Consider the following 8,106-nt stretch of genomic DNA (forward strand, 5'->3'; position numbering starts at 1 on the left):
TCGGACTCGCGCAGTACAAGAAGTGAGGTAGTGTCAAGAATTAGACAACACGCAACATCCAGGCCCAGGATTTATTACATCCTAACCCAAACCTCATGCAAGAACAGACACAAAATAGAGCAGTGAGATTCATAACAAAGGAATATTCACATTTGACTTAGAGTAACACCTTTAGTAAAATCACTAAATTTAGAAAGCCTTCAGGACAGAAGGCTCAAAAGTAAAGTAGCAATCATACATAAAACACTGAACCATAATCTTCAAATACAAAAACAAAATTTAATAAAATACTCTGAAAGACACAAAGATAAAGGCACATTTCTCGGTCCCATATGCTAGGACAAATTTGTACAAATACTCCTTCTTCCCTAGTGCTATTAGAGCATGGAATGGGTTGCCTGAGCTAGCCAGGAAAACCAGTGACTTGGCAGAATTTAAGCCATTGGTTAATATGCATGACTAAATGCATGACGCGTAGGACGTAATCATCTTCTTTTTTGAAGTAACGTCTGTATTATATAAGATAAGATAAGATGAGAAGAAGCGGGATGTGTGGCTGAGAGGCTACGGCTTGGCTACCTAACAAGGGGGATCGAGTTTGTATCCCGACTCGAGCAGGGCTGCGTTTACGAAGCGTCTAAAGGAATCACAAAAACCTTCTCCCAGATACCCCCTCCCCCCCACTGGTCCACAAAAGAGATTGGACCTTAGCGCATTGAGCATACTTATAAGCATGAAAGTTGAGCTATAGAAAAGCGGTTTTAAAAAAAATAGACCTATAATGGAGACGGTCTAGGTTCGAATCCCATATTAAATAAAAGCGTCACGGTGTATTCGAATATTAACTGCCCAAAAGAATACTGTACAGTGATGCCCCACCTACTACCCGCGGGTCATATCCGGTCATTGGCACGTAGCCGTCTAGAAATTTTGACCCACAGTGCATAATCATTTGATGGCTTAATGAAGCCTCAGAGGCTCGGTTTCATTTGAGCTCAAGGCATGTCGCATTGACATCGCCCTGTGACACGTGACGTAGAAATGTGCATGGTCCTCGATAGTAGGTCACCACTAGGAATACACAGGTTACAATAGTAATTAAACCTACAGTATTTATTACATGGTCTGTATGTGTATATGTGCAGGCAGTGGCGGAGCTAGGGTGGGAAGAGGAGGGGGAATTTGAAAATAAAGTGTGTTTTTTTTTACATTAAATATTAAATACTACGCAAAATACGCAACATACAGGGGCCATATCGGAATTTCGACAGGTCAGAAACTGTAAAGTATTTTCTTCTCATTTTAACGCTGACGCTTTAAATCTTACGTCGGGTGGCAACAAAGTCGTGATTAAGAAGTGTCCGCTTGTAGTTGTAGTATGCTCGGAATATATAAATACCGGTACAGCTCTGAATTTACGGCAGTTCATCTACCAAGGACCTTACCCTCTAAAAACTCCAACATATACACCTTTTTTAAAACTAAAATATGGATATATATATACATATATATATATATATATATATATATATACACATCTACACAATGGCATGTATCTTTTCACAATAAATATTACATATGTCACAGCTTTCCTATTATATTTATAATAATAACTCTATAGAGTCTACCTCAGGTCTCGCTACGTCTAGGTGTCCCTGGTTCAGTTCTAGTTAACGAAATAAAACAATGAAACCACTAGATCAAACACATAAACTTTCATCAGCTTTACTGCATATCACACACGCTGGTCTCTGTCTAATCAACCTCTGACAACAAAACACACTTCCGGTCATTCGCGCAGAGTGTAAAAATAGATTATACATACATCCACACATTCATCCGTGACAACATATATACAAGTATATAGTTATGAGTGTATCTAAATGTGTATACATCAATATCATATATAATTATATATGTATATACATGTATGTATTCATATATCTATCTAATGACATATGTATTTCTATTAACTAATTAAAGGAACACGAGATTTATTAGAAGAACTTAATTTCTTGCCAAGTATTTTTATTCATTAGTGGATCTTTTTTAAAACTTACAAAAAACTGTGGGGCCTTCACATGCTTAAATCCGGCCCTGCGTATTTGTATTGTGTTATCTTTGTCTTAGCTGTCAATCTTAAAACTGAAGGCAACCAAAAGAATGACAAGAAAAAAAACACACAAAATTTAAGCATTTTTTAATCGCCATCTTTCTATTGTATATCAAATCTAGTGTGTGTGTGTGTTGTTGTTTTTTTGTGTCCTGTCTCAAGACGCTGATAAATCAGACACTCTTACACTGATAGATGGAAACGCGTGATAACACAAAGCTGGTACATTGCCTGTGTGGACCACAAATGTCGTGACCGTGTATAATGAGGTCACCATCCCTCTCCCAGGTCAAACAGGGCGTTCTCCCCCCACGCCTGAAGCCCCCACCCCCTTTCTTATTTGTTGATTGTGTCGGTGGTGTTGGTGTGGAAGGAATTTCTATGGTTTTGGTTCCACTCCTGTAGTGACATGCAGCATGTTGGAATAAGCTTTGTAAGAAGAAGACACATTGCTAGAGGTAAAGGTTACGAGTAACAGGGGTGCGGTGCGGCTGATGTGGATATTAGGATAGGTCATAAGACCAGTGACCTGTACTGTACAGGCAAGTTAGTCCAGTGGTACTTTGTGGTCCCAATTATATTATCTAGGCTAATAACTATAGCCTCTAGATGTACAAAACTACTGAGACAGACAAGTAATAAGTCTTGAGATTTCAGTTGCAACAACAAACAAAAAAAAAAAAAGGAGTTTATTTGCAAACAAAAGAAAAAGATTATGGAAAATATAAATGGAAATAAAGGCTCACAAAAGAAAATGACATAATGAAACAAAGCAAAGTAGCAAGATAGTTTCCGGTCAATATAATTAAAGAGCCACCATCATAGAGGCACAATAATGTCTTATGCCGAAAAACCAAAAAGATGGTTTACAATAATATCATACATGCATTAACAATAATACGACGTCCTTCTTGAGACACACTACTGTCTCGTATCTAAACAAAAGATGTCTTTCAAAAAAACATACAGGAGAGGATAAGAGAAAAGTAGACCTATACCATTTACATAAACCAACTTAGTACTAACAAATAAATAAAGTCTACTTAGGTCATTATCGAAATACTCTTCCCACAACAGTGGCACACTCCTCTTGAGTAACACAGCAACAGTACAACACAAGTATTAGTTAAACATTATAGAGATTTAGTTCAAACTACACTGGTCAGTTGAAAGACTCAAGAGAGAGTGGCCATTGTAAACAGTTAACAGGGACTTAAATCAAGTACTGAAGGGGACCAACTCTAATAAAATAAATAAAGGTAGCCACCCTTATTGTCCCTCTTGTCACAGGAATGCTGCCTTATGGTAGCAACAGGAGCGTAACGAGGTGGGGGCTGCAAGGGAGGGGAAGGGCAGACGCCCAGGGCTCCGAAACGCGTAAATGGGTATCAAAGTAAAAGCAAAAGTTCCCATTTCAGACCAAGCGGTCTACAGATTAATGGTCATCTGTTTCTGTAGCTCACGATTAACGAGGATATCATGTGGCCAGCACAACGACCAACCGCCTTTACTTTTCCCCAACTACTGTCAGGTGCCCGTTAGAGCTGGGTGAATTCATAGGCTCCCTAAATTAAAAAAAAATCCCAGTCTTCTCCAGGATTTGATCCTGGGACCCTCGCGTTCGTAAGCCAAGCGCTTCACCCCTCAACCACCGCGCCTCCACATGGGTAGAAAATATCATATAATGTTTTCGTTTGTTAACTTTGTTATTATTAGATATAAATTTGTAGTTTTTTGTTTACTGGTCAGTGCTCTAACGCAATTTCCAAATATACATTACGTACACTGCTTGAGTCTGGGAGCTTCGGAAAGGGGGGGGAGGGATGGGCGACAGACCTTGCTGACCCTTGAGCCTGGCATCCTAGTTAAGCCACTTTGTGGCATAGCGTTAACAAGCAATAGAAAAAATATTACTTTTTAAAAACAAAGCTTACCAAAAAGAAAGAAATGCTAATTACTGACATTTTTTAAATGGCAGGGTTTATCTTCTTTCTGCTATATAAAAAAATAAATTAAATAGTACTGATTAGCTAATTGCTTAATTTACGGATTGATTCATGTATTGTTAAGGAGTATGAATAATTAAGCAAAAAGTCAATTTATCAATAAGAAATTGGAGAAAAACGTAATAAGAGGAATAAATCCATATATACATCCACAGCTCTAATTAAGTAGCATTTATTCTCCTTATTTCAATATCAAACAAAATGGTTAATCACCAATAATTAATTAATTGGTAACCTTCTTTTTATTCATTCATGTTTTGTCAGGTACAATGAATAATTGTGCACATATTCAAAGTGATCCAAGAATGGGGAACGGGAGAAAAAAAACGATGTTCTAACCTTTTACCAGACAGACAGACAGACAGACATTGTGAGTTGATAAAAGCTTTAAAAAAAATGTTGTTTCTTTGTATCCACTTTCAAATTGAAACTTTGCACTATATTAATCAATCAAAAAATTAAATAAGTAATTAATTAATAAGTGATAATTAATTATTTATGTTTAGTATAGAAAAAGGGAAAAATCGTACAGAATTGAGCTATACTAGTGTAAACGTACAGGCGCGGTGGCTGAGTGGTAAAGCGCTTGGCTTCCAAACCGGGGGACCCGGGTTCGAATTCTGGCGGAGACTGAGATTTTTAATTTCGGGATCTTTGGGCGTCTCTGAGTCCACCCGACGTTAGTTGCATCCTCTCTTTTATTTTGTGGACAGAGGTCAGCAGGTAATCGCGGGGCCAAAAGCCATTGTGACCCACGGCGTCAGAGAGGCATGCGGAAACTAATCAATATGATGTGCTCTTAAAAATTACAGGTAACAGTGGTGTTGTGTGGTCAACTTAAGACTACTTTCCCTTTCTTTAAGTTACTTCAGGTACTCAATCGACCGGGGGGGGGGGGTCTTACATGTACCTAAAACAGCAGTAGTCTTTCAGGTACTCAATACAACAGGGGGCATTTAGGTACGTCGAACAGTAGTGATATGTCAAGTAACCAATACAAAAGGAACTTTAAAGTACCTAAAACAGCGGTGATATTTCAGCTACCCAAATAAAGCAATGGAATCTCAGGTTTCCAATACCGCAGGAGGAATTTGGCTACCTGACAAGATGGGTATTTCAGATACTCAATATAGCAAGAAAAAAAAATTAAGTCCATAATTTAAAAAATGTCGCAATGACCTGAACACGAAACACTTCAAACGCTGTACCACTCATTAAGTAAAGTTTCCCTTTCAGATCATAGATATAGGACAGATAATGTCAGGGTCATCTTTTTTCTGTGGCCCCCGGTTAACGAGGGTGTCATGTGGTCAGCACAACGACCCAACGCCTTTGCTTTTCCGCAACTAATGTCAGGTACCAATGAGAACTGGGTGGACTCAGGCGCCCCAAAGGTCCCGAAGATAAGAAAACCAATCTTCTCCAGGAGTCGAACACGGGACCCTTCGGTTCGAAAGACAAGCGCATTACCTCTCAGCTTCCACTCGGCCACCATTTTTTTTGCGCATTCAAAGCTTGATAACCCCAGACTATTAGAGAGTTGTTTCCCCTTACCCCTCCTTACCTCCCCTCCCCCCTTTTTTTTCCCCTCTTGTTATTTCAGCTTATTCCCCGCCACCGATTCCATTGATAACTGTTGTATGTAGGAGATTGCAAAGACATTATTGATTGAAGTGGTCCTGATATAGTTTTGTGTTGGAGGCCACAAATAGGTCGCGCTGGCTGCTGGAGTTACGTACCCTCAATCAACCCCAAGACACACGAGAGACTAGAACAAAACACGATAGGGTTTATGACAGAGTGCAGGGGGACGACGGAGCAGCCATAAACATCGGAAGAGATAGTCCCAGATAGACAGAGAGAGAGCGAGAGAGAGAGAGAGAGAGAGAGAGAAGGATGCAGAGAGGGAGATCGGGAGGGATAGGGAAAGAAAAGAAAAAGAAACAGAAAGAAAATCTTGTAAACAAAAAGATAGAATGACAGCCAAAAAGATAGGCAGACATATATATATTCACATAGAGATAGACAGGCAAATAGATAGATAGATAGATTGATAGATAGATAGATAGATAGATAGATAGATAGTCCCAGATAGATAGACAGAAAGTCGGGAAAATAGATAGATAGACAGACAGACAGATAAATAGACAGACAGACAGACAGATAGACAGACGGACATATAGATAGATAGATAGATAGACAGACACACAGACAGACAGACTCATAGACAGACAGACAGATAGATAGATAGATAGATGAGTAAGAGGGAGAGAGAGAGAGAGAGAGAGAGAGAGAGAGAGAGAAAGAGTATTTACACACGTGTAGAAACTTAACGTTGAAATATCGACACTACGAATATTGAAAGACCTAGTGCACACCATTGTCCTTTACTATCGAGATACTAGATCTAGGTTTTCTGTAACTAAACACATTGATGAGAAACAGCAGCCACTATCAACTAGTTAATCTAAGGTGGTAGCCCCAAAACAAATACGAGAGATAGATTACAAGGCGTTCGGGTCTGCCACACAAACTCATCGACAACGGTACATACCTCGTTTAACCTGGCCCCGACATTGTGAAATCTCTCTCTTACACCGACAGTGAAGTGTCAATAGTCCAACACAGCACAGACACGCGGCCTGATTGCGTTCGCTTGTGATCGGCCCCCACGCTTTGGGTTATCCGATAGAGGAACCACCTAGATCTTCGGGTAATTAACACCCAGAAAAACCCAGAACGCCATGTCTTTATATTGGAATCGGGAATGTCTCTAAGAAACTCAAAAAAAACAACCAAAGTTTGTTACTTTTAGCTTAGCATGTCGGCCTCAGTTACAGCCCCCCCCCCCCTTTCTCATTTTTACTAACTGAATTAAAGAAATTTCTTTCAGAATTGAATATTACCTTTTAGTCCAAACCTAAGGTTGGACGACAATAGAATAGGTTAGGGCGTACGAAGCATAACCAGGTGGTCAATTATACTCTGATTCATCGTGATTTTTAGTGGGCGGAGGTTAAATGAATAATTTTGAGTTACAGCATCGAAGAATTCCATTTGTTTATCAATATCGGCATCGAAGAATTCCATTTGTTTATCAATATTGGTATCGAAAAATTTAGTTTGTTTATGAATATCGGCAGACTTATTAATCTTTTCCATTTTCGAAAATTTGAACTCAGAATGATTCTGTGTAATGTTTTATTTTTTTTTTAGTATCCTCGGGATTGGAACCCAGGACTTTAGGTTTAGATGCCAAGCGCTTAACCACTCAGCCACAGCGCCCCCTTCAATAAAATAAACAGGTGACCTTAACATCGTCTACACTATAGATCGCAAGGTCTGAAAGTTGAAATATATTTGAAGCTATTGCGTCATCAGTTCTTGTGGTTTAAGAGCTTACGGTGTAGACAACAATTTTTGGTAGTTTCCTTTTGATTGTTTTATTGACCTTTTAAAAAATTGTGTCCAATATTTCCAGGAGATTCATTCAGACCTGTCGGAAAAATACTTTTGGAAACAAGTTTTTTTACGGCCTCCGTCAGTCGCGAAGAGACTATGGATCAATCATGGACATGAGACGAATGACTTGACATTAGGTTCGGCCAGAACGATGTCACCCATATATTAGTTATCCACTTCTTCTCACAGCGGATGTATCCAAAGGAGCGGCTAATGCCGATACAGTTTGGGATCAGCGGTGACGTAGGCTCTGCCAAGGGCTAGCACTGATCGCTGCAAACTGCCTAAGAGTCACCGGCTCCTGATTCTTCACCAAGGTGGACTCCCGAAGCCTTTCCCATGATTGGGTATCGCTGCAAGGCAGCAGAGGTTTGAATTCAGAGTTTTCCTTCTCCTAGAAGGGTAGACAGCAATGGCTAACGAGCCCCTCCTGAGCGAAGCTTACTTGTTTAGGCGAAATCCAGACTTCCCCGGGATCAAATCTTTAACATGCTTGTAACCAACAATCTTTCGAAAAAAACATGC

General features: G+C 39.6%; 1 protein-coding gene across 1 annotated transcript in view; it reads right to left on the reverse strand.

Moving 5' to 3' along the window:
• The window catches only part of LOC129923086 (probable methyltransferase-like protein 24), a 43,224-nt gene extending 36,561 nt beyond the window's left edge, over window positions 1-6,663 (reverse strand). The window contains exon 1 of the mRNA XM_056012266.1: window positions 6,628-6,663. The gene's annotated coding sequence lies outside the window, so the exon portion shown is untranslated. The remainder of the gene's footprint in view (window positions 1-6,627) is intronic.
• Between the last annotated feature and the right edge of the window lie 1,443 nt (window positions 6,664-8,106).

Source organism: Biomphalaria glabrata, chromosome 15, assembly GCF_947242115.1.
Source record: "Biomphalaria glabrata chromosome 15, xgBioGlab47.1, whole genome shotgun sequence".
In the NCBI taxonomy this organism is placed as follows: domain Eukaryota; kingdom Metazoa; phylum Mollusca; class Gastropoda; family Planorbidae; genus Biomphalaria; species Biomphalaria glabrata.